We start from the raw sequence: 27,511 nt of genomic DNA on the forward strand, positions 1-27,511 counted from the left end.
TGGGTAATGTGCAGAATGGTTTTTAGAATACAACCACTCATTGATTAATTACAGTGCTGAATGGAAAGAGGACAGGTTGATGGAGGGGGAAAGTCAGTTGTTTTTGACACCAAAGTTATTTCAAGCTTACAAGCAAATAGATGTTCACTTTTGTTTCTAATTTTGTATAGCACCTTGTCAGTGGTGAACTGGGCAGATTCCTACAGAATAAAAACAGGCAAAATGCCTCCCCTATGTAACCTTAATGTTCTCTAAAAATAATAGTGTATTCTCATCACTGAAGCTTTCTGTTTCCAAAGATTCTATACAGTAGGTTTGGAAAAGTAAATGAGGGAATGACTAAGAAATACAAAGACTTTTTGTAAGATAATAAAATAGGATTTGAATATTACCCCATTTTGATTTTTCAACTTTAGAGTCTCTCTCTATATGGGTCAATTTCTAGTGCCTTAATTAGCAAAATAAAAATAACAAAAAATGGCAATTTCCTACACTTTCTCTTAGGTTCTTTTTTTTTTCCCCGATTGCAGCCTGTAGCAATAATTATATTTTACAAATGCAAAATACCTCATTTAAAATGCAAGCTTCCCAGAAGTTGGCCAACTCTTACGTGCTCAAAGTGGCAGAAACAAGTAAATCATTTTCTCTGACATCTTCCCCTGTTAAAACTCCTTTTGGCACATGCACTGAATATGAATCAGCCACCATGTAAATACATTTCTGTGTCAATATTTTTTATTGTAAAATATTTTGCCCATTGGAGTAAAAGAACAGGGTTCACAAATCAGATTACTAGCTGACTAGCACATTTCTAATTTATACCTTGCACAGATAGCCTTTAAGCCACAGGTGACCTCTTATTTTGTGCGTGTGTGTGTACATATATATATATATATATATATATATATATGTATGTATGTATGTATTAGCTGGAAACAATTCATCAAGTAAGTTACCCCCTTTCCTTTCAAATCCACTTGTATTACTAAAAGATTGAGTAAAGACCTCTAGGGACCACGGGCAATTTTTGACATGGGTCTCAACAGATTAAACTATGCGGGGACAATATAGAATACACTGGAGCAATAACATTATCACATCACAGGCTGATTGAGAGGCATTTCCTTGCATTTCTGTCCTTTTACCATAAGCCAATAGTAGCCACAGGCACTTGACTGGAGAGCCTGGAGGATTGACAGGCCTGGCAGTCATTACACGCTGGATTGAATACTAGATTACTCCAAAGTGGCTGAGGGTCAGGGATCAGTGTGTTCCCTTTTGGCACTAAATGACTTTAATATCCTTACTGTATTAGTCAATTACTTTAAAGCTGCTGCTCTCTGAGCTCTCTCTGCCCCCCTGCAGTTTACTGTGGACATCTGAATTGCTCCCATACTTAACCCGCACATCTGCTTTTAGCTGTCAAAAGAACAGTGCTATCAGTGGAGCTATTGACAATATGAAAAGAACTGAGATACTTGCTGGAGGTGTCAAGTGCCTCTTTCTTTTGGCTGCTTAGTTTAAAAAAATAAAAAAACTTAATAACTCAGTTACAAAGGTGGTCTTCAAAGAAAAGGAACTCAGAGTCTTTTAATCTATTGGCATGTAAAGTGACCAATAGGAAAGAAAATGGTGGAGTTGATTTTCTTTTTTACTACTCACTTCCATAAATTATGCATCTTCTATGTAGGTTTTTATGAAGTTTTGTGAACAAACACTTTGAATGTAACTGTGAAAGAGTGTGCACCTGAGTGAGGACCTGTATCAAAGTCTTTATTTCATTTCACGATGGTTCCAGTGATAGTGGAGAATTATACTGCACTTCTCAATTTATTGGTGCAACACAGCGAAGAATTTTATATCATAGCCACTGAATTTTTAAAAGGTCTGGTGTGGCTTGGTGTTAAACCAACATGTTGAAATTAAATATGCGCTAACCTGATTTGAAATTTAAAACTACTTGAAAGTCGTGCCTTCAGTGTTTCAGAAAAAAGTGGTATGATTCCCACACAAGAGTACATCTGTTGAGCGGGCCCTGACTTTCATGTGTTTGCATGTGGGTATAGAGTCTGTTTGCTTGTGAGTGTCAGTGAGAGCATGTGTAAGTCACAGCACTACAATGATAGTAAGGACATCACAAATTTCTAAAAGATTCTTAAGAGCTATTTCACATAGAAGATTTTTTAAATGGACAGATACTTAAAGAAGGGTTAACACATTGCCATTAGCTTACTTATACCATAACCTGGGAAAACCACTGATTTCCTACTTTAAGGCCTCCTTTCAATGAGACTGTCTGATTATTTGAATGAAAAGTCCTCAGCTGTTTTGCTAAGTTTCCATTACTGATTTTGACTTTTGTGTATACTAAAATATATATAGATATAAGCAATTCTTCACAGCATAAAATTTAAGTAAAAGCCTAATTTTTCTAAAATAATGACTAAATAAACACAACAGAAAATTTTTCACTTGTTTCTAAAAATTTGAACTCATAAGCTGTGATTTCAGGAACCATCCATCTCTCTTGCTTAGAAAAGATTCTTCTCAGTTATGAAAACATACCACAAAACACAATGTCAGCAGAAACATAATATAACCAACCCAAGTCAAAAATGGTAAAGAAATTACAAGTTTAGATTGTTATCAAGTCAGTAGAGAAGACAGCTTTTGTCATCAGAGTGGCACTTTTTTTTTTTTTTTTTGCTGTGTGGGGGCCTCTCACTGTTGTGGCCTCTCCCGTTGCGGAGCACAGGCTCCGGACGCTCAGGCTCAGGGGCCATAGCTCATGAGCCCAGCCGCTCCACGGCATGTGGGATCTTCCCGGATCGGGGCACGAACCCGTGTCCCCTGCATTGGCAGGCGGACTCTCAACCACTGCACCACCAGGGAAGCCCCCAGAGTGGCACTTTTAAGGTGATTTAAAGGGAAAATGGCATGAAATTACAAGATTTGAGAACCATTCTGTATTATTTGCTAAATATAAAGATTTTGACTCAATTGTTGAAAATGACATCAGCCTGATCCTAAAGATTTAAAATATACCTTTAATACAGGACAGTTTCCAAATCTTATCATTTCAAGCCATTTTCCTTTAATTAAAATGTTGGGTTTTTTTCATTAGTCTAGTTTTTATGAGTGTAGATCATATAATTAAACATGGAATAAACTATATATACTAGGGACTTTAAAAGCTGATATGATTCCTACCACAGGAAAGACAGACATACCAGAAGACAATATTATATATTTCCTTTCAGTGGACATCTATTAAAAATACAAATATTATTGCCTTGGGAAATTAATTTCAGGATTTTGCTCATTTAAAATTTAGTCAGCAAAGTACCTTTAAAAACTTAATACCTCTTGGCAATCATGCATCATTAGCACTTTCCATTCATTTATATTTTGTTGTGTTTTGGGAATTGAGTATTCTAGGGAAGAAAGGTAGCCTGACAAGAAAGTGATTGAGTCAGCCCCCTTGATAGCTGGGATGACAGAAGGTGAAGAACTGTAGCTGCAGCTGACAACTTCTTTAAAATGAGTCACTTATAAATATTTACAATTCATAATTCAACAATAAGTCTATGGGTAGCACATAAACAGAAGTATCTGATGGTTTGTTTGGAATCCTGATCATTACTATTTTGATAGGAGTGTGTTTCTATTAGGAAGTGGTTTTTTTTTTTTACCAGTTCATATGGAAAAGTCTAGTCTTTCCTCTATGTCTCATCATTATTCCTAATAGATAACTTCCCCTTGCAGTTTACTTACCACATTTTATTTCTGTAAGAAACATACTTTGCATTTAAAAAAGGTTAACTTCCTCTTCCATTCTGTCATGATGTTTAGGTGGATACATTTAAATTATATTTCCTCTAGAATATATATTATAAAGTAAATGGAGTAATTTTTTGCAACACCATACACTAGTTATCTTTTAAACATAAGAATGACTATCATTGCAAAGTCTGCGAAGTAAAATACTGAGTTATCTTATGAAATACAAAAATCTACAACAATCTGTTAGTATAGCATCTACTTTTCATGTTCACAGATTTCATTAATGTTTCCCTAATGTAACAAGGAGGATTTAAGTGACCAATAGGGTTGTCGGGTGTATACTCCTTTCTTTCTGACCTAGTGAGTAACGAGGCAGACAATCCCCCGACCCATTATGCCTTCAAGTGTAGAGTGGGAGTGCAGTTAACTTTCAAAAGATAGAAAAAGGTACTATTGTTTATGACAGTGAAAAAGAAAAGATACAGAATTATAATCTATGTGTTTTAACATCTTTCTCAGTAATTACACAGGAAATTAACGGCCACGGTCTTTGAGTTTCCCCTCAGTTGCAGTACAAAATGTGAATATTTCATATTCACATGTGCAGTAAATCATTCAATATTTTCTGATTTTAGAAAGAACGTTAACAATTTCTGAAACAGAATATAGTCACTAGAGAGTAACTGGTTTTAAGCAGTGACAAGTTTACTTTATAAGTAGCATAAATAAGGGTGAGAGAGGTTTTTGATAATGTGATCTTTTCTTTAACCATGTCTGAATGCTTCCTGATTTTCTTATGAAAATGTGCACACGTGTGTATATGTGTGCATGTTTAGTAATTCTGGTATAAAGAACTGACAGTTGTTTAGGGAAGTATCATTAGAATCATTTAAAATGTCTATTTCCCTTTGAATTGTTTCATACATCAACAATTAACAGAAAACTCTACAGAATCTGCTTGTCATGGTTCATACTTCAGTATGTAAACAACTCCCTGACTGCCTTTGCAGAGAGTAGGGCTCATAATTTTCAGTCTGAAAATGACATATACAAATAAAGGAACTAAAGCATGGAAAGTAACATGTTTTGGTCTTGTGACTAATGGTAACCTCGCGCTATTGAATTACTGAACTGTGTCTGAGAACTAATGAGAAAATTTTCCCAGGGGAATCTTTATCCAGTGCACTTGGAGAGCACCTCAGGGACCTATTCCGAGTCTGTCACCTTCCCCGTCTCATTGACACTCCACTTCTTTACCACCATTACACTGTGCAACCATTTCACTTCACACCTCACGATTAGAATATTAAAAGGAGAGAATACTACACGACTTGTTCCAGATAGCAGAGTTGTTTTTGACACTTAGAATAGAAATTGTCACAAGAATATCAGAAAGACATGAGAGTCTCCAACTGAGTAGAACATTCTAAAGCTTAAAGCTATTTTATTTCGTAGCTAATGAAAACTTTCAAGAAACCTCTTAATGGCACATAATCCATTTACTCAGAGTTATTTAAGGGCTGCATAATTTTAACCAAAAAGGATAACTGAACTTTCAAAGTTACAAAAAATGATTCTGCCATAGAAATATAGCTTGGGTCGTTATTATACTGATCTTTTGTTGGTTACTGCTGTTTGATCGTATATATACTTGGATAGAAGGTATGGCCCTAGATAGAGGGTGGCATTCTTATACTGGTCAGTGGTTAAGATTAGCACTGTTACCACAGAGGTCTTACTGTAGTGAATAAGGACAATGTTATTACTTCTAGAACTAATAGTGACATACCTAACAGGATACTCCTAGTTTCTGACACAAAGGAACAAAGAAGATGGAAAGATAAGACTGTTTAAGAAGGTATTCCACTATTACAATGCTTTATATATGTACATATATTTTTTACATATATAATATAAACATTTATAAGTATCTGTTTTAGCAAGAAATTATTAATTAAGGAATTCTCTTATGAAAACTGGGAACTATTTTTTTTCAGAAGCAAAATCCCTGCCACTAAAAAGACAAAACTGGTGTTGATCTCTTATTTTATCCTTTCTAAAACTGTGAATACTGCCTCTGTGGTTAGGCTTTACTACATCCCTATAGCAGAATAAACATTGTTATTTCCATTGCTGATGTCAGGCTATTAAATTAAGAGCATTACACATTCATGTAAAAGACCATCCCATGCACATTTAGGGTTGGAATTTATTAATTCTCCAATGACCTTAGCAGTTATCTGTATATTTTTCAAAATATACTTTGCACAATAAACTCCCCTTACTAATAATATTATTGCTACGTTTGCATTTGCCTCAAATTAGACAACCTCCACTCTTCTTAACAAATGGTTAAATTCATATGCTCCATGGCCAAATGTAGACAAATATTACTGAAGATAAAATTCTACAGAATAATAAACTTCCACAGCCATTCTCTTTCCATAACGAAGTATCATTTTTATTATATAGCTTTAGATGTTTCATTACTGGAGCTTGTTTGAGCTAGAAAAAAAACATAGTCCTGGTTTGGTCATTTAGGTTTTCACTATGAACATGCATGCTGGGATTTGGTACTTTAAAAATTTTCATTCCTGTATTGACCTGGTATATTGGTATTTCCCTTTCAGAACCTTATTGCAGACCACAGGGGATTAAAGCAAATTTTAAATTTTAAAGCAAATTTCCTTCCAGATACATCCAGAAAGATTTATCACTCTGACAAAAGTAGGATTGAAAAATTTCAAGTTCAGGGGACAGTGGAAAGTTTAAAGGCTTGAAATCCATTTGTAATGGTGGGATTTGGGATGAAATTATCTATGAACTATCCATCTTGAGGTAAGTTTATCAGTCCAATATACTAAGTCCAGGGAAAAGAAAGAGATAAATTAGACGTGAGTCCTGGTGTCACTCATGCTTTCAGTGTTCATTAAGCATCTATGTTTTTACTTCTTCAGATCCATTTTATATCATATGCTAGGATGAGAGCTCATCTTATCCTTCTGTCTCAGGGACCTTTCTACCCATTGTAAAAAGACATAAAAACTAAATTTTGTCTCTTTCCCTCGGATATGAATTCTAAGAAGTTATTCTTTTGATATGTAATGTAGATCTGTTACTGTGTCTGTTAATTTAATGTGATACAAGTCAAGAAAACCAGAAAGCTCTAATTTCTGTTATAATATTTGTATTTAAGTACTCAAGTATTAAAGTGGTATTTGCCCAGCAAGTTGAGTTTGGAATGCTTTTCCACACGGGTATCTTGAGCTTAAGTAGATGAAACCTTGTGACTCTTGAGTGGTAATGATTCAAAATGCAATTCACATGAGGGAGTTAAACACACACTCATAATAAGCCTACATGAGCCATCCCGTTACAAGGGTTTTCTTCATTTTCTAGGCCAGAGTCACAGAATAACTTCAAACTTTGTCCCAGAGATGAAATCAAAAGTCCACCTCACATACATGAAAAGAGCATCTCTATGGATTTAAACCAAGACCCGATTATTATTATTTGGCTTGTGGCTAAGTCAAAGTTTGCTACTTCTGGGCATGTTTGACTATAGGGAACTCACCCTCATTTTCATCCCTTAGCCTGTTCTGAAGGATGTGAAAAACCCACAACTTCGTTTTTACTCATGTGGTTTTGAGTGGGCACTTTAGAAGTGTGAAAAAAAAAATAAGAAAGCTTTGCATGTGCAGGGATTTGGGGATTTATTCTCTTTCTTCTCTTTTCCATTTCTTTTTCCCCTTGATAGAATTTCTGGTCTTTAAGCATCTGTAAGGTCTCTGTTTCATTCTTTCAAACCAATCCCTGATATATGGGTGGGGAGACGGGGGATATGGGAAACAGGAAATGTATTTCTATCCATAGGACAGCTTAGAACCTAGGGGACCACAGGTCACCACCCTGGGCAGAACACTTCAGCAGAAAGTGTTTCAACACAGCTTGGGTCGACATACAATGGCAGCATTCAATGGATGCGTGCTTTTTGATGGCAGTCATCCATCGAGGTACACAACTCCATCCTGGCACATTGCTCTTTCATGCATACGCTCTTAAAGCCTACTGCTTTTCTTTTTAACTTGTTGCACCTGAATCTCCCCCAGTCCATTTACTACTTAAGTTTTTAATTTTGGTATTAAACTAGTCACACAAATGAGACTTTCTGACAACCAACAAAAGAAGAGATGCACTCATCTCACCCAAGACCCAGATCATGTCAGAAAAACCGCTCTCTTCAAAGGGAACAGACTGATAGAAAGCCATTGCTATGGAGCTCAGTAGAATCAATTCGGTATAACTGCAGAATGGTTTCTACAAAGGATAAAAATATGGGCCAGTAGAAAAGGTGCGAGAAAACTTTAAAAACTCTTTTGACCCAGGAGTGAATTCATGCAAAATGAGCCAAATTGAACTTAATTTATCAATCAGTTCAATTCACAGTAAGATAATATCATAAAAAGGGAGGGTCAGGCTTTTCATTGCTAAGTTTCTACTTTAGTATGTTTGGTATTTTATTTTCAGTGTCAAAGAACCTAGCTGACAGTTTGAATCAATTTATTTCAGCAAATATTATAAATTGATACCTGTTTTATATTTCTGTTGTTTTGATAATCCATGGCTGAACTGATTTCCCCACATTATACTCATAACTTTAAAGTGTCATTTGAGAACAGAGGGATTTTATTTTCTCATGATCTTATGCAGTTGAAGAAAAAATTCTTTGAGGTATTTTGGGAGAGATTTCCTTTGGGCTATGTCTATACAGTGTCTAAATAAATAGTGAAAAGTTGAAAAGTTCAGTCAATTCCCTTTGTTATTGGCTCTCTAGACACCAAATAAGAGTGTAGCTCAAAATGATATCTAACTTGTTCAATTAAAGTAACCTGTCATTTCAGTCCAATTAGTCAAAACCTTTGTGCACATTGTGGAAGTCTTTGCTACTCAGAGACTGTAGCAAATTTCCACACAGTTAGAGCCTACGTATGAAATTGAAGCACTACGGCATAGGCCTCAGTGTAGTGTTTTTCCCTGTCTGATTTTTCTAGGAGTTTTCTCCATAAACTCCTAATACAAAATACAAAAAATGCAGAGTAACTGGATATTTTTCTCCACTAGTTCTCCATGGAAGTCTGAATTTTGGGCTCCTTTTTCTATTCAGATCACCAAATATTTCAAAGCTAGCTGCAGAGAAAAGTAGATAAATGAGAGAGAATCTGCTTACAAGGAGCTTTGCATCTGCCTCCAACAGACAACAAATACCTTGTTGAAGGAAATTAAGCCAAACAGAGGTGCAAGCAGTATTCTGAGAAAAGTACAAGGAGAATGAGGAAAAGAGTGTATGGAAGAATGAGCAGTACAGCCCAGATTTAAGGGATGAGACTTGAAATTTAGGGGAAGGGCATTTAGACTAAAGAAACAAGAGTGAAATATTAACTTAGATGAGCAATGAGTGAGTGTGCTTGTGTCCTAGTGTAGACTGTGTGGAGAGATACTGCGAATATTTCAGAGCCTCAAGGGGGACAATGCATAAAATGATTATATCTGAAATTATCTACCATAGGCTCTGAAGCAAGATATTTTGTAATCTTTTATTGTCAACAAGAATTCCAAGTTTAGAGCTAGCAGTGTGTGGCTAGTCGATTTAATTTCACTCTCAGGTATAGTGAAGTATTTGTCTGCTGTACATCACTCACTGGGAAGTCAAACTGATTCAAATGATGGTGAAAAAACTGTTAAGTGCCATAGCTACAAAAAAATACCTGTGCTAAAACTTGGTTGTTTTATACCTAAATAAAAGGGAGAAAAATTTATATTCCACCAAATATAGGTATAGATGCATTACCCATTATTCTTCTTGACAGTAAGGATCAGAAAATGGATTTTAGAGAGGATTTTAAAGAGGACTTTAGAGAGGAATCATTAAAGGTTCTCGTTACTAGCCCCAAAGTGTTTTCCAGCTCTCTGTGGCTCTGCTGGTGTTCTGGGACCATTTTGCTGGACACACTGAAAGCACGCTTCAGCAGTGCAAAGGCACAGTGCTTCCTGAATTCAGCCCATCTTCTGGGATTCAACAAGGAGAACCAAGGCAACTAATTTCAATCTTGGAACATCAGCTAAATTGTGAAGTCTTTGTTTATATGATTCTGGGCATGTAGTCATAGATGGAGATGAAACTGAATCCTTCTCAAAAAGTCCATCAAAGCATTGCTTTCATCTATGTGTGTTGCTTTGTTGAGAAGTTTCCAACCACAAGGATAATACTATAAGCATTCTTTGCCAAAATTTTTCGGGAAGTAGCATCCAGGTCATGGGATTCAATGCTAAATTAATACTGAAGTTCCTCAAATTTATTGTAATTGTTTTTAGGTTTCAAGTTGGCATTCTCTGGAATCCTCAATGAATCAGAGGTCTCTACTGATGGGGTTCCAAAATACACTGTAGAAACATCTCATCCTCCCGAGAGAGTATACAAACTGTCCATGTGATCTGGTGATCCAGTTTTATGATAAGACTGGAAGACAGTGCTACAGCAGGACAGAGAGTTGAATACACCCTCCAGAGAATACCAGAAGTTTATATGTGCTCTCTCATCTTGCAAACCAGGATTTGGAGTGGATCAATTACGAGATGACAATCTAGAAACTTACTGGCAGTCAGATGGCTCCCAGCCTCATTTAGTGAACATCCAATTCAGAAGAAAAACAACAGTGAAGACATTATGTATTTAGGCGGACTACAAATCTGATGAAAGCTATACTCCAAGCAAGATCTCAGTCAGAGTAGGAAATAATTTTCATAATCTTCAAGAAATCCGGCAACTTGAATTGGTGCAACCAAGTGGCTGGATTCACGTTCCCTTAACTGATAATCATAAGAAGCCAACTCGTACATTCATGATGCAGATTGCTGTTCTAGCCAATCATCAGAATGGAAGAGATACCCACATGAGACAAATTAAAATATACACACCCGTGGAAGAGAGCTCCATTGGTAAATTTCCTACATGTACAACTACTGATTTCATGATGTATCGCTCAATAAGGTGACCTTGAAATAGAACAAGTCATTAAACGTATCTTTATCTTGTCAGTAAATATTAAATCTGGTATCTTTATTGAAAAATGCATCAATTATTTTGCAATTTTTTAATGCATTGAAAAGTATTTTATTGTAAGTTTAATAAATAACTTTTGGGTCAAAAAAAGTTTATACGTGCTGGCTCTCACTTTTCCTTTTTTTTTTTTTTAATTTTATGTTTTGTATATGTAATTTTTTTGGTAATGACTTAATTGAGAGCTTGGGTATGCATATAGAACAAACTTGATTTTTAGAAATCCCTTTTCTTAAAAGATATTTAACCATCTGCCCTAAGGAATTTCCCACTTGCCTCTTTCCACAGGCTCCAATCTCCAACCATGGCACTTCCCTCCTCATTTTCTTCTTTGTTTTCTTCACAATTTTTCCTATCTTCTCTCATATCATATATATTCCCTTCAACACTGTCATATTCTTAAATAGAGAAGTCAAAAGAACTTTGTGTTTTGCTGTCCCAATCTAAATAATACTTAAAGTCTTCTTATTCCTTTTTTTTTCCTTTTTTCAGCTTTACTGAGGTGCAATTGACAAAAAATTATATATATTTAAGGTGTACAATGTGATGTACACACACACACATTATTTCACATAGTTAGTTACCTTTTGTTTCCTTTCATTCCCCCACTCTCCTCCCCTCTGACAACCACTTATTTGTTCTCTGTATCTATGGGTCTGTTTCTGTATTGTCATGCTTGTTCATTTGTTGTTGTTGTTTTTTTTTTTTAGATTCCACATACAAGTGATATCATACAGTATTTGCCTTTCTCTCTCTGACTTATTTCACTGAGCATAATGCCCTTTAGGTCCATCTGTGTTGTCACAAATTCTCATTCTCTTCAAATAGGTCCTTCAAACTCCTTTCCTATTAAGACAGACGTCAAATATGTTTTGGTGATTTAGCTCAAAAAGAACTCTAAAAGTATGTACCATTTTGGAAATTTTTAAGTTTTCATTTGAAGCTTCTCATAATTTTAATAAGCTTAAGTAGTTGTAAATTATGCAATTTCTAGCATGTTCTAAACCACACTGTAAATAAAGCTTAAAACAATTTAAACTTAGAATAGAATAATTTATTTTAAAAGTAAATTAAGAGAAGCATGTTGGGAATGGTGGGAAAGGACTTCTGAAAAATCTGCTCTGCCACAGAAGAAATGAGACCACTGGCAAAAATCATCAAAATCAACTTTTTCAGAATCTTGGAAATTTAACCAAAGACTTGCAATAATCCAAGGAGAACTTATCAAGAAAAATGACTGAATCTCAGTATGAACAGTAAGCTTTGTGTCATTTAAATTTCCTCTATTCCTATCCCTCTCTTCCCAGGTCCATAGCATGCTTGAAAACCAATAGCCTCACAACTATGATGGCTATAAAAATTAGCAACCTAGTAGCCACTGGAAGAAACAGATGGGTTTGGAGATCCCCAAAAGTCCCATTCCCAGAGAAATATTGCCATTTGGAAGCTCCCTGAAAAACTCCATTCTTAGGGTTTGCCTTCATTTGATCAAACTCAAAGCTTGCCCTGTGTGAACAGCCATATTCCTAGAGCATTTGTTGAAAATAATCAGTGGCAATTATTCAACATCAAAGCAGCCTGAGGTGGAGTACTAGTCAGTGCTAAATAAGAGGCTGACTAAAAATCTCAAAAGGAATATCTGGGGAATGATACTTCCATAAGTAGTGCTGTAAAGCTCTGATATATTCTTGAGAATCTAGAATGCCAAGCACACATGCAGAACTGTGCACATTTCAAGGAAAAGCTGGAAACACCCCAATCGCCCACCTCTACCAGAACTTGAGGCTCTCCCCAGGCAGGAACAGAAGGCTAAGGCAGGGTTATAGACTGCCTGTTGGAGAGTGATGCATGCCTTCCAATACACAGAGAACCACTTGGCAAAGGCTGGGAGATTTATTAATTCAAGATACGTAAGGTAATCTCTGTCCCATCATTAATTGACCACTAAGCTTAATGAGTTTCCAACGCTTCCACATAACTAAAAATAGACTTTATAAACTTAGTGCAGTTAAGTCACTAAACAACAACAACAAACAAGGATATCAAGCAAATTCAATGAGGAAAGAACAGTCTTTTTAACAACTGGTGCTGAGCAACAGGAAATCTACACACAAAAGGATGAAAATGTACCCCTAATTCACACAATATATAAAAGTTAACTCAAGATATATCACAGATGTAAATGTAAGCACTAAAACTCTAAAATACTTAGAAGAAAACTTAAGAGTAAATCTTTACGAGTTTGACAATGCTTTCTTAGATATGACACCAAAAGCACAGGTGACCAAAAAAAAATTGATTCGATTTCACCAAAATTAAAAACTTCTGTGCTTCATAAGATACCATCAAGAAAATATATATACAGCCCACAGAATGGGAGAACATTTTTTGCACACTTGTACCTAATAAGGGACCTGTATCCAGGACAAATGCTTACAGGTCAACAATAAAAAGACAAATAGCCAAATTAAAAAGTGGCACAGAATTTAAATAGACACCTCTCTAAAGAAGATACACAAATGGTCAATAAGTATATGAAAAGATGCTCAGTATCATTAGTCATTAGGAAAATAAAAATCAAAACCATAATGAAAGATCACTTTATACCCCCTGGGGTAACTAAAATTAAGAACACAGACATTAACAAATTTTGGCAAGGATGTGAAGAAATTGGCACTCTCCTACATTGCTGCTGCGACTGTTAAAGGTGCAACCTCTTTGATAAACATTTCAGCAGCTCCTCAAAATATTAAACATACAACTACTACATAACTCAGGAGTTCCACTCCTGGATACATAGCAAAGAGAACTGAAAGCAAACGTCCACACAAATGTTTGTACATGAATGTGCAAAGCAGCATTATTAATAATAGTCCAAAAAGTGGAAACAACAAATGTCCATCAACTGATGAACAGATAAAGAAAACATGGAAATCCATAAAATGGAACATTTGGCCATAAATATGAATGAAGCTTTGATTCATGATGCAACATGGATGAACCCTGAAAACATGCCAGCTGAAAGAAGCCAATATCAAAGACCAAAATGGATAATTCCATTTATAGGAAATGTCCAGAATAGGCAAACCTGATAAGACAGAAAGTAAATTAGTGGTTCCAAGGGGGAGAAGGAAATGGAGAATGATGATAATAGGCATAATTTTTCTCTTTGGGGTAATGAAAATGTTCTAAAATTAGATAGTGGTTATGGTTGTATAACTCTGTGAACATACTAAAAAGTGGATTGTATACCATGAAAGGAGGAATTTTATGACGTGAATCATGTCTCAATAAAGCCATTACTTAAAAAAGTAAACTAACAGACTTCTTCATTGACAGTCAGAAATCAGCCATTCAATCAGCCTTTTTTGAGGGGGGAGAGAATGCTGTATGATCAGTTTAGTGTTCACTGATTAAAAGTGAGGCTGAATAATTTTATAAGTGTTTATTAGACATTTGCATTTATTTTAATCATCTGTCTAGTGATTTGATTTCTTTTAATATTGCTTACTTTATTATAATTAATATATAAGAATTGTCCACATAATAACATCAGTCATTGATCAAATACATTGAAAATTCTTTCCCAATTTGTGGCTTACCTTGTTTCTAGTACTGATTTATATACAAAACTCCAAATGTCTATTTATTGAAATCCATTCATTTTTCTTTTATGATTTTTTATTTCATTTTTATAAAGACCTTCTTGTTGTGGAATCACATTAATATTTGCTTAATTTTTTTTGCTTTTTTGTAGATTCATATGCTGTATTTAATTCTTTAACCGATCCGGATTATATTTTGAAGTTCTGAAGTATGGCATGTTATTGGGAATGTAATTATGGTTAAAAATAATTGTCCTAGCACTACTTAGAAAATATTTCATCAATTTGCACTGACTTAAAATACCATTTTTATCACATACTAGTGTTTTCACTGATACTTAGGTTTGATGGTTAAGTTTCCTCTTCTGTTCCTTGTACTGATATCTCCCTATTAATTACTATAATTTTACAATGTACTTTAACATTTAAAAGCCAAGTACAACATTAAATAAGCTATATTTTTTATAGAATTATCCTGGCTATTCTCATAGATTTAATCTTACACATGAAATTTAGAATCATTTGATAAAGTTTCCCAACATTTTTAATAGGGATTTTGAGTCATGTTACAAGTATTGAAGTGGGAGGATCTCAAATTGTACAGGCTGAGACAATGTTTAATTCTGTGTCATAAACACTTGACTTCTCAAAACCTGTTTCTTCATCTACAAATAATAATAATCCTAACCAGTAAACTACATAAGTCTTAAAAAAGCATGCATACTTATACATCTATTACTTGACATAATATCTACCCCAGGGTAAAACATTTAAGAAAAGTTACACAATACTACTTTAAAATTTTAATTGGATTTATCATTTATTTAGGGGGATAATTGGTACTCAGATTTAGTATGTTTCTAATTCAGGAAAACAATTATTGAAGTGTTCTTTCTCTTTTCCTTTCCTAATCTTTATAGAGGTTCTTCAACAAGTCTAGAACATATTTTCACCTTAAAATCATTTGTATTACTTATTTTCATTGCTTTGTGAATGAGAATATTTGCCATTATACTGACTAAACTTTCATAGTGATATATTATAAACAAATTGATTTTGTAACTGATTACATTACTAATCTTGCTTGTTAGGGCTAAAATTTTTAATCAATTATTCTGAGTTTTCTAAACAAGTATGTTTTCTAGCAACGATAATTTTATCTTTTTCTTTCCAATATTAACATCTAAATTTTTTCTTCCTTTATTATATTCTCTAGAACTTTCAGAATCATCTTGAATAACAGCAATAATAGACATCCTTATGTTGTTCTGGTTCTTAATTTTAATTAAAATGTATTCAATGTTTCAAAATCAAGTAAAATGCTGATTATTGTTAAAATAAACTTTATCACAGCATTGTTTTATTTTTAGTTTGTGCCAATTTTTTTTAGAAAGGGATATCGCATTTCATCAAGATATTCTTTGAAATATGACAAAATATTTCTTTTTCTGAATTATTATTGATTCAATGACTTACTGAAATTGATCTATTTTGATCCATCCTTGTATTTTGAAGTAAAAATGTTACAACATAAGCACTGAAACCAGATGCCCTGTGTTTCAAAACTGGCTCTGAAACTTATTAACTATGTAATTTAGGGCCTATTAACCTCAGTTTCTTCATCTACAAAATGAGGATAATAAGGTTGCTTTCCTCATGGGATTATCTTGAAGCTTAAAGTGTTAATACATATAATGATGGTTTACTTTTTAATATTCTTTTGGGTTTTCTCTGAATTTATTTTGTAATGTTTGTATCTAGCTTTGGAAGTACACTGTACCATTTATTTTTGTATACTTCACTGGCCAGACTTTGGAACCATTTCAGGAGATTCTTGCATTCTTTCAGATTTTGAAATTATTAGCATTAAATTGTATTTAGTGATCCAACATATTTAATCTCAGCCATACATATTATTTTATAGTTAGCCTTACTTTTAATTCTCCTTATGAGCTTTTCCCTTTCAGTTGTTAGCTATATTAGTTTCCTATTGTCACTGTTACAAATTATCACAAGCTTAGAGTCTTAAAGCAACACAATTATGTAACAACTGTATTGTACATATAAAAACATGATAGTTTTTATAGTTTATTCTATATATTATATGCATATATATGACATATAATTATTTCAGAAGTCTAAAACATGTGCACAGGCTGTGCCCTTTTGGCAAGCTCTTGGGGAGATCCATTTCCCTGCCTTTCCCACTTCAAAAGGATGCTCCTATTCCTTGGCTCATGGCCCCTTCCTCCATTTTCGAAACCAGCAGTGTAACATATTTTCTCCTTCTAACCTCTGTTGAGTCCTTGCAGCTCTCTGACTCTACCTCTACTGCCTCCCCCAGACTAGGAATCTTATGGTTACCTTGGGCACACTGGGATAATTCCGGATTATCTCCCCTTTTCAAGATCCTTAACTTAATCATATATCCGAAGTCATTTTCACCATTTATGATAACCCACTCACAAGTTCCTGGTTAGGATGTGACATCTCTGGGAGGCCTACCAGAGTATTACCAGATTAGCTATATTACAGATTTCATATTTTAGTTTTCTTCAAAGAACATTATCTTGGAGCGATTTGTTTATTTGGGGGTTTTTTAGTTATTTATAAGTTTCTGTTTTCTTCAACTCTGGTTATATTCATTTGTCCAACTGTTTAATACCTATTTATTTTTTCTTATTTTTAAATTTAAGCATTTACATCTCTGAATTCTTGTCAGATTACAGCTTTGGATGCACACCATACACTTTGTTTGGTGATGTTCCCATTGTCATTTTACAACTGGTAATCGCAGGCTTGACATTCTCCTTGATCTTAGCATTATTCAAGAAAGAATTATTTTTATTGCAAGTGACATTTTAAACTTGTCCTTTGTTATTAATTTCTGGTTATGCATTGTATTAAGATAACATCCTAAATACTTTATGCCTTTCGAGATTTTTTTAGGTTGTATTTGTGGCCTAATAAGTAACCAGTTTATATAAATTCAAGTTACTTTTTGATACGATATAGAATGTGATATTAATTAGCATTATTAACTATATTAACTTTATTTTATATCCACTATAGGGTTATTTATCTTTGCCTAATTTGTAGGCTATTACAGTCCATTATACTGCCATGGATTAGGATATATGGTCATACTACAAGAACACTGAGATGATGTTCTCAGAGAAGTTTTTAAAATTTTAGATAAAAATTGTAACAAATATGTAAGTAGAAAAAAATTTAGTATACATTTATTTGTGGACAATAAAAACTAACTGCTTGCCTGCATACTTCATTCATATTTTTGCACAAGTGCCTACCGAAGTACATTTAGGGAAAAGCAAAGCTAAATTTAAAATAGTAAACATATTCTTTTTTTTAAAATGTCAATTTAACGTCTCACTTTCTATCTTCTGATCTTTTGAGAAAGCTTTTGACTTTGCCCATCCATAGTGGAATTAGAAACAGCAAACACTGACATGGCATTATTGTAAAAAAGTATGAGGAACTTACTTTACAATAGGTAACTGCTGTCCCAGCAAAAGCCCAATGTTGGTTTTAGCTAGTTTTTCTTTAACCTTCTGGATTGCAGCAGAGAACTGATACTGAAACCATGTCTCCAAGTTCTAAACTAAATGAGTTTGATGGTGTCAGCTTAACTGGAGCCAAAATAAGCCTACAGTATATGTTTATAGTCTCTGTTTTATACATGTCTGGCACACAGGAACAATTGAAGTTGAATTACTTCTCACCCCTGGAGACTGCAGTCCTTCAGTGTCATGACAAAGGTCACTGACAGGTCATCATGGATAAGACAGCTTCTGGATATCAAAGTACAGTTTCTAAAACTTGTCTGTTTTCTTCACTTTCACAAAAACCAATTGTAAAAATGTTTTCATAAGAAATATATCTGTGCACATTTCCATGTCCAAATTTAAAATACTTATTTTCAATGTGGGTACAGAAAATTGTAAACTGTACCTGAGAACTATGGCTATATTTGGAAGCATTTTTTACTTTGAATTATACAGAATATGACTAGAAATAAGAAAACTTCACTGATGTATCAATGTCAAAAAAAAAAAAAATCATAGCTTTGCCCAGGTTAACAGTGAGCTTCACTGACAGGTGCCAGAAGCTGGTGAACCAAGTATGAAGAATATATTCCCCAGTTCAAAGGAACAGAACATTTTTCAAATCCTTCAGTACACATAAAGAACATTTATTTTTATATAAAGTGGTCACTACTGTAATTTTAAATTTCATTTCTTATTCTGCCCGCCACCCTTTTTGAGCAGAATGATTTTCCAAATGTTGATTTTCTTTAAATGTAAATGTTATAAAGACCAATTACTCAAAGGATATTCTATCCTAATTATGACAAACTTCATTTTAATATTCAAGATGGTGGTATGTATAAATAATAAGTTTGTGATCTAATGGTCCACTTTCAGCATTGATCAACTGATCCATGTGATGTCTTGTTGCTGTCGCTATACTGACCTCTGCAGGCTTCTGAAGTTGGGAACAACTGTTTACTCTGTGTAGCACTGCTGGCTATTGTACAAGAATAAAATGACGGAGTTTATAGTCATAAAGGACTTACACATTTTAAGAGTTACTGATGAGCTAAAATCCCTTTTTATTCTATCTTTCATAAAGAACTTTGTATAGATACGTTTTGAAGAACAATTTCAAAAGCAGTATTGGTCATTTTTTATTACTAAATAACTTTCTTGCCCAACAAACCTGTTTAAGATGAAAAATCTCCCTTTAAAATGAACACTTTAAAAGTCATTTTTAATGATTAATACAGGAAAAGACTCTTGGTCAGTTAGTAGGTGCAATGATTGTAGTTGAAAAAATATTCCTTTGCAAATAAACTATATGTTGACTCTGATTTTATCCCATGTGCAGTTTGGTTCTATTTTTCCATCTGTTACTATGTAATAAGCACTTTCACTTGCAAGTTAGGGAGCCACTTGCAGACTTACTGAAGCTCAAATGAGGCAGACTATGAATTCTAATATAAATATTACAACTAGAAAATAAGTCTTCTGAAATATCTATGTTGAATTCAATTTTATCAGTTAGAATTACGCATTACCTGTAAAGAACTAGTCAGTTCCTCCCAGCTTAAGTCTTCTTACCCCTCTAATAATTTGTCTCTAACATTTGTTCATGTCCAACTATAACTTCCCAATTAGTCTCTTACACTTCATATATGTATATTATATATATATATAATATACATATATATTATATGTATATAATATATATATAATATACATATATATTATATGTATATATAAAATTTGTAACTCATGGTCCAGTCTGGTTGATTTGCAGAGCAGTGCTCCAAACTTTAAGTTAGCAACAAAAGCATGTTGAACTACAGCTCTGTGTATGCCTATTTGTGGTTTAACAAATGACAAAAAATTTGGTACTGGAAATATTTTTGTATGGTTTTCCTTTGCTTCCTATGTTTTCCTTTGCTTTCTTTGCATTTACTGATTTTAGTAATCATTTCACCCATTTCTTATAGCTACCCAAACTATTTTCTTAAACAGATACAGGGGATATTCAAGTAGTTTCTGGCTCTCCGTCAAGTCAAAAAAAATCATTTATTAAATGAACTTTTACTAATGCATCTTTGAAAACTGAATTGTGCTATGTTCTGCCACCTTTCCTCTATCTGTAAAACTACAGGCGATACGGATTCTGTAGTAGTTCATCTCATCCTAGCTGCTGACAACTGAATCCTGTGTCCCAGAATTTAAATAGTCCAAAACTTTCATTATAAGCCACTATCATTTCAAACACTGTATGTTTTAGAATTGATGTTAATAGTACTTTGATTTGTTTAGCCAAGAAATATACTTTTATATGAAATATACAGACAAAGCCAGGCAAAAAAGTGTCCTTAATATATTATCCCTACGAATTTTTGGAAGAATAATTGGGAAAATTTTAACATTGACTAGGTATTGGAGAATCTTAGGGGATTACTATTAATGTTTTATGTGTGTTCCAGTTACGTTTCTAATAAGTCCTTATCATATAGAAATACATGCTGAACTGTTTGCTGATTAAATTATATAACTTCTGGAATTAGCTTCAAAATATTCCAGTGGTATTGCTGGGGTAGGGCAAGTAGTAGTTGGTGAAAATATAGATGAAAAAAACACTGCCTTCAAAAATCTAGGAGGTAAAAACTGGAGGTTCACGATACTATTCTTTGTTTGATTTCCCAACCCCAACTTGAAAATAACAGTAATTATTTCACACCTCTTCCTAATCATTCAACTGAACCAGCATCTCAAACCTGGGTCACTGAAGTTCTCCTTTATCCATATTCTTTTAATACAAAAAGTTACGCACTCTAGATCTGGCCAGTTCCACACCCACCAATAAGCCTACCTGTGCTCTCTTCTACTTTATAATGCAGCATTTGATTTCCTAAATACACTAGTACCACGTTCTATACCATTCTGTTTCATGCCTATACAACTTTGCAGGTATTGTTCCACCCTCTACTCCATGTGTCTACTCTTTCTCTAGTTTCTTCAAAAGTGAGGTCAGATACCACCTCTTCCAAAAACCTGTCTCATTTAGCTAAAACCTCAAAACATTCGCTAGTTATGCATTCAATTCTCTTTCTGTTACAGCTCTACTTTGTACTTTTTTTTTTTTTTTTTTTTTTGTGGTACGCGGGCCTCTCACTGTTGTGGCCTCTCCCGTTGAGGAGCACAGGCTCCGGACGCGCAGGCCCAGCGGCCATGGCTCACGGGCCCAGCAGCTCCGCGGCATGTGGGATCTTCCCGGACCGGGGCACGAACCCATGTCCCCTGCATCGGCAGGCGGACTCTCAATCACTGCGCCACCAGGGAAGCCCTGTACTTTTTAATTATTATACTTAATCGTACATTGCATTTTATCACTTTACACATATCTCACTGAAAGTATTTAAGATTTTATTGCATGTGTATAATGCATGGATGTTATTTCTAATTACATTTTATTTCCCTAGTCCTGTTTATTCTCCCCTTCATCATTCTTACCTGTTTTTTATTCATATTATTTATACTGTTACAATGTATTTTTTAAGGCTGCCTTAAATAATTTTTTGTACATTTGGAGCATACCTAAATGAGCCAACAAATAATCTTCCTTACTAATCGTGAAACTCTTCAGGACACCTAATGTCTCTTGTTGACTTCCGTATACCCAGCAATAAAGCTGTGTTAAACTAAATTGAAAAAACAAAAAAATTCAAAAGAACAGTTAGTAGTGGTTTACTATAGAAGGAGAAGGACAGTGAGGGAAGATTTCTGGAATTATCCAGTTTAGAAAATGCTCTAAAATAAATTTCTAAAACTTTATTTTCCATTTTATATTTTTCTAATGTATGAAGTTGTTACTTTTTATTACATGAAACTGGATGTACATGATTGATCTGGAACCTAATTTTTTTTTTTAATCATTCATTATAATTACATAGTATTCTTTTTGGTGGTGGTGTTGCCTTGCCTTAAGAAAACAACTATTTAATTGTTATAATGGCTAGACCAAAGTACATATTACTCTATAGGTTTGTTTGTTGATAAATCTTAAGTTATCATGAAGATACATTTGTACACATGTTAATTCACGAACATATTTACAAAGCTAAGTAGAGTTTTCATCTCAATTAAGTATCCTTTCATTTACCATGGTGAAATTAATAATCAACATATAAAAAGTAATGGGAAAGCTGAAGACATAATTCTGCTCTTAAGTGTTTTCATATAATTTCAATTCCCTTTAAATAATATTCCTGGATTATGAGCAATTATAACTGTGGGCTATACAATCTAAGCAACTTTATTAAAATTCATAAATTTTCAGAATAGGAGAAGGCCATATGCAAATATTTTTAATATAGTAGATGTTTATGGTAGCATTCAGTCTAAAATTCAGTAGAACTATTAGATCACATTTAGGGTGTTAAACTGTCACATACACACTTGTATAAATACCATTTGGAATAGGCAGAAACTTAGTTGTTTTAGCAAGGAATGGAGATATTACTATAATCCTCCTGCCCATGAAATTTACTTTAATACTAACAGTCTTTAACCTTGATTGTAAATAGAAGCAATAGGTGGGCTTTATCACCAGCAAGATCAAGGCGCCTTAGGACTAATACAGCTGAAGACTAATTCAAACATAGGTGTCCATGAGCTGCCCCTTCCCTCCCTCACCACTACAGTATAGGCACTGTGCTGTGGCTTTCAGATCAGCAATCAAGGGAATCAAAAATTCCAGTATAAGAAATCATTTTGCAAGTTCAAGTTTCTCTCTCAAAGCCTGCTTCCAACTCCTACAACACTGTCATGGAGGTAGTTATGGGTAAGACCAAGAAGGCTCCCCCTGAATGCCCTGCTTCTCTCCTAAACTGGTTAGGAGTGGAATGTAATAAAAGTAATAAAGACAACCATAACATTTATTCCCAGCTTACTGTTGGCAGACACTCTGCTAAGTCCAACTTTCAGTCAGACCCTTGTAATTAATTTGTGTGATTTCAGATTGCAAGGCTTTTATCTGACTCTTTGTCTTTTGACTTACTCATAACTATTGCTTGGATTAAAATCCTGAAGCTGGACAATAAACGAAAAATAATTTGCTTTAATTTTCTTGAACAAAAGACGAGGTAATATTCTTGTTCCACATTACACCTAAAACCTAAGCCAAGATATTTTGAGAGTTAAAGCATTCTTTAATAATTTCTTTAAATTTTTATACCAGAGATGGGGTATGATTTTATAACCACAACTTCAGATGTGCAAAATTTTTATTTCTCTATAACTTAACTTAGCTCATGGCCCTCCATTTTTACATAATCCTGTCATTTTAAGGTACACTCAGCCACTTTCAGTTGAAATTTGCCATTTCAAGATTATATTGCCCTTTCCCAAGTTTCATGCCATCTCTCCATGAGTGATCCACGAGGGAGGCTGGGAGGAGTTAACTTGTCCATCACTATCCTCCAACTTGCTCTAACTTCTACAGTTTGCATAGAGGCATTCATTTTCGGTACCCAATCCTACTGCATCCATGCCCTCCAGTCACCAGGGTCATGAATTCCCTTTTCATTAAATGCTAATCAGAAACCCCTTCAGGTTCACTGGCAAATGGTCAGCTACTTCTGTGGCCCTTCCCCAACTCATGAGAGGTCTAGTACCTTTAATGTGATCTCCAGTGTACTGTATAGAATCCAAGGGATTTTGAATGGCTAGCTATTCAATCTAAAAAAAGTAAAAAGGAACAGGTAAAGTTAATTGATAATACACTGTTTTTAACTCATATATTCAAATAATAATAGAAAATCTACTTTAATTTTGGAAAGAAATTCCAGATCCAATAAGCCTCAAAAAATCCCCAAGAAAGTTTGTTTTTAGTATATCTTTATTCCAGATTTAAGGATGACTTTTACATAGCTTGATAGACTTTTTTTTTTAATTTATTTACTTTATTTATTTTTGGCTGCGTTCAGTCTTCGTTTCTGTGTGCAGGCTTTCTCTAGTTGTGGCGAGTGGCGGCTATTCTTCGTTGCGGTGTGCCAGCTTCTCTTGCGGTGGCTTCTCTTGTTGCGGAGCACGGGCTCTAGGCACGCAGGCTTCAGTAGTTGTGGCACGCATGCTCAGTAGTTGTGGCGCATGGGCTTAGTTGCTCCGCGGCATGTGTGATCTTCCCGGACCAGGGCTCGAACCCGTGTCCCCTGCATTGGCAGGCAGATTCTTAACCACTGCACCACCAGGGAAGCCTGACAGACCTTTGTTTTAATGCAGGATTTGGAGATTCCTTTGAATCCCAATCACCCCTCCCTTCTACCCACGACCCACTTAAAAAAAAGAAAAAAACCCTGTAATGTTTTGATCTCGAGGTGGTATGGGCTACTAACACATGGATGCAGTCAAAATCTCAAGAGAGCATATTCTGAAGTCTTTATAAAGGCAATATGACAGCTAGGGATAAAACTCAGAAGTAATATTTATTAGGATTATAGTAACGTTACTGTGTGATGTTTGTCCAGTATATTTTACCAACTTAAACTTTTTGAAAGTAATTTTTATTTTATAATTGTATTTGTGCAGATTCATTTGATAAATTAAACTTCTTACAATTCTATTTACTCTATTTATGCTAAATCTGAATATCAGTCCACTTCTCAGGCTAGTGCTGGATAACAAGCTAATATTAAGCAAGATACTATTCTATTATAGTTAACTATGACAACAGAAGCAACTTCTCTTTTCCCTTTTATAAAGTATATTTAAATTCATCTTCAATCTGTCTCCACACAAATATGACCACCACTGCTACTATATACACTGTGAACCACCTGTGTTAAAGGATCAGGATCTCAGGTATGCTGTTTATTCTAAATATAATGCACTTCTTTGTCCAATAAGAGATCAGAGCATCATCCTGTTAATTCAACCTTAATGGAGATTTTATCCTACCAACATATGTAACCATTTAATTCTTTACCTTATTTTTACTGGGGTCAGAACAGCTTTACTAAGTGATCAAGTTTCTCTATGCTTTGGTCTACAATGTGGAAAAAAAAAAAAAAAGATGGTCAAATGGCACACATCCAAAGCATTTTTAAATGTTGATAATTATGTTTTATAAACTGGATAATTTTATAAGTGAAAGGTCCTGTATTATTAAAACTTAGAACATATTTATCTAGGGGAGAAACATTTTCTGTTAAACCCATTAGACCGTATAAGTCAGCACAATATGTCTAAGTTTTTCTTAGCTGATCTGAAACAATTCAGCTGTGTCAGATGGAAAGGTCATAAAAGAGTTTCACATTCTGAGTGACTATGTGATTGGTAAATTAAAAGAAAAAAGTGTTAAACTTACATTCACAATATGTTTTCACATTTATATTGTTGCCTTTTCATAACTCTTTTTTTTCCTGTTTCTTGTGTTTTATGATAAAATGCAGAATGGAAGGAAAAATATCCATGAATCACAAGCCATGTGTTCTACCCACACCATTAACTAGTTGTCAAATCTGAGATAAGCCTATTAACTTCCTTGAGCTTCATTTTTCTTTATGTTTCATTTAAAACATTAATAATATGCACACTCCTTTCCTTTCTTTAATATAATGTAATTGACATCTCACAGCTCCTCAATAAAAGGAAAGGACCATATTGAAGGAGTATCCTCCAGGTTTAGATAAATGTTCAGATAGTTTCTGGACCTGGTATCTACATCACAAGAGCAGATAAATAATAACAATAAACCTGATTTAAATGATGAATTCAGTTCAGTAGAATGGTTCCTAACTTATGAAGATAGAACTCGTGTATCCCCAGAAACAATGACGGGATTCAGAAGACACCTGAACATTTACCTTAGATACAGCAAGAAATGGCTGTATCTTAATAAAACACTGTTGCTTCGTATAATAGGGAGAAATTATAAAAGGCATATTTGAAGACAAATAATTTGAGTTACATGGTATTTATACACTGGGCCATTTTTTTCAGCTATAAATCTAGGGAAAAAAATGTATTACCTGTACAAATTTGTGTTTGATTAAACTCTAATCCATCTTGTCTCTCTAACTGTAAAGGGAAACCTCCTCTCCTCTCAGCCAGAATAACATCAAGAAGAAGCAATGTCAAAGGATAGGAGGAACAGCAGTGGAAATATTAGAATATTACTTTTAGCTAAAGCATTATAGTAGAAAACAGTACATCTCAGGTGAGAATTAGATTGGGTAGAGCCTGAGAGAAAAGGATCTGTAAAAGGGCTTACACAGAACTTACTATGTGTCAGGCACCGTTCTAAGCACTTTACATATATTAACTCAATCAACTCTCACACTCAATAAGATAGGTTGGATTACTACCCCCCAGGAGGCACTGAGGCACAGAAGGGTTAAGAACTATGCTTCAAATCACAAAATTTTTAAATTGGTTACTCACCCCAAAACAACTACATCTATCCTTTCACATGTTTTTCATTTTTTTCCTCTTGTATCCCCACAGTATCTGCTTAATTATTTACAATACAAAATTAATTTTTGTAAATCACTGTATTTTAATTTCGCCATATTTTACATATATGTTCTTTATAGAATTTCAGCGCAATTTTCCAGCAAGTCTCGTCATTGTTCTACTGCAATCATATGGATTGGAGTCATTTTAATGAACCTCAATCTCTAACTTCTAAAATGGACACTACTTTTATAAGAATTTATGGAAAGAATCAGACTGGTGTAGAATGCTGTAATTAGGTGTATAATAAGAGCATCACAATTTGCAATGCATCCTACAGAGGAATAGCCGCCTACTACGATTTAACTAGGATTGGGCAAATGTGCAGCCCTCAGCGCCATTTATGAATTAATCAGGTGCACAAGCACCTCTTAGGAGCCTTCATACCGAGTGAGGAAACCTCCTAAGGGACATCATATTAAAACAGCCCTACAAAACTCATTAGTAGAAACTACATCTTCCTATTTTTAATTTAAATATATAATAGAAAAAGAAACAATCTCTTTCAATCTATCACTGGACTTGAATTAGGATCATTGCAATGCAGAAATTACTAAAGTTTTGTGTTTAGTTTCTGAATAAATGCATATTTTATGTCCATGAAATTCCAAAACTAAAAGAAATATGAAAAAAAGCATTCTGATGTAGTTAATAATGTATCTAAAACACATATACCTTACAAAACTTCCAAACAGAGGCACACATAAATGCTTTTTTTTATTTCATCCTGAAGGCAACATAAAATATACGTGGTTAAAATGATCCCCTTGCTTAATTCAAGCCAATGCCAACTTCATATGACTTATCTATAAATGAGCTTTGAAATTGAACCAAAAATTAGGCAAAGTTGTAAAAAGTCACTATTTTCTTCTTTAGCTTAGCTATTACAGAAGTACTTTTTAATGCTTTCAGGCAGAGCAGGTAATATAAAATTTCCAATACTGACTTTAACT

General features: G+C 34.3%; 1 pseudogene; it reads left to right on the plus strand.

Moving 5' to 3' along the window:
• Window positions 1–9,663: 9,663 nt before the first annotated feature.
• On the plus strand, window positions 9,664–10,835 carry LOC132430525 (anaphase-promoting complex subunit 10 pseudogene; annotated as a pseudogene).
• The last annotated feature ends 16,676 nt before the right edge of the window (window positions 10,836–27,511 follow it).

The sequence above is a fragment of the Delphinus delphis genome, chromosome 9 (genome assembly GCF_949987515.2).
Source record: "Delphinus delphis chromosome 9, mDelDel1.2, whole genome shotgun sequence".
NCBI lineage: Eukaryota > Metazoa > Chordata > Mammalia > Artiodactyla > Delphinidae > Delphinus > Delphinus delphis.